Raw genomic sequence first — 1187 nt, 5'->3', positions numbered from 1 at the left:
TTTTATCAGATTGCACTAGAGGTCATCTATTCCAATTTTCTGTAGGACTTTAAATATGAATGAGTGTTGGACTTCGTCAAAAGCCTTTTCTGCATCAATTGAGATGATTATGTAGTCTTTTCATTTGGCTCTATTGAAATAGTGTATTATATATAGATTTCTGTATATTGAACCATCCTTGCATCCCCAGGATAATCCCAGCGATTAATGTCTTTGGAGTTAGTATCTTGCTATGCAGTTCATGCTGACCTTGAGCTCACTCTGCAGCCTAGGCTGCTCTCTGACCTACAACAATACTCCTGTCCCAGCCTCCAGACTGCTGGAATTATAGGTGTGTACAATCATGTGTAGCCCATATTTCTCAAAGAAATGAGTTATATAGGATAATACTGAATTTCCTGTGCTTTATACTCTATATTTCCTTCTATAGTGAATCACGAATTGTCTGAGTAAGCATCCTTCCAAATACTTATACACAGCACTCATCCATGTTCATAAATATATAGACCCAAGACTCTTTCCATGGTGACAATGAAAAGAAATACATTAGAAAATGAATAAGCCAAATAAAAAGGGGGCAGCTCAAAATAAGGTGAGGAGTGATAATTTTAGTAAACAAAATTAAATAATAAGCCTCCCAAAATGCAACAAGGCAGAAGATACTCTAATAATGATTAGAAGAAAATGTAGTTCATAATTTTTTTAGAAGTTGTTAAGAAAAAAAGGGCAGGCCTTTGGAGATAGCACAATAGAATCAGCACTTGTCTGGCAGGTGCAGGGTCCTGAGTTTAATCCTCAGTATTGCAAAGAAAAAAAGAAAAGAAAAGAAAGAATGCCAGGTGAGTCTCTAAAATAGCTTATCTTGTGGGTCACAGCACAATGAAAAGAAAAATATAAATATGGTCAGTGGAAATTATTTGAATTATAAATAACTTAGAAAGTAAAAACAAGTATTTAAAGTAAAAACATAATCCTTGAATCAAAATAACATTCAAAATTCTTGTAATTTCTTTTTACATAGTAAAAGAATATTATAATATGTTTTAGACCCAAGCAAATTATATAAGCATTTGTGTTATTATTAAAACCATGTATTAAAATATAGACAATTAGCAGTATATTGTATCGAGCTGTTTATGAACATCAATTTGTGTGCTCAAATTATAGAAGTAATTTATGATTTCTAT

The sequence above is a fragment of the Octodon degus genome, unplaced genomic scaffold (assembly GCF_000260255.1).
Source record: "Octodon degus isolate 3935 unplaced genomic scaffold, OctDeg1.0 scaffold00149, whole genome shotgun sequence".
Lineage (NCBI taxonomy): Eukaryota > Metazoa > Chordata > Mammalia > Rodentia > Octodontidae > Octodon > Octodon degus.
Note: the sequence above shows the minus strand (reverse complement) of the source record.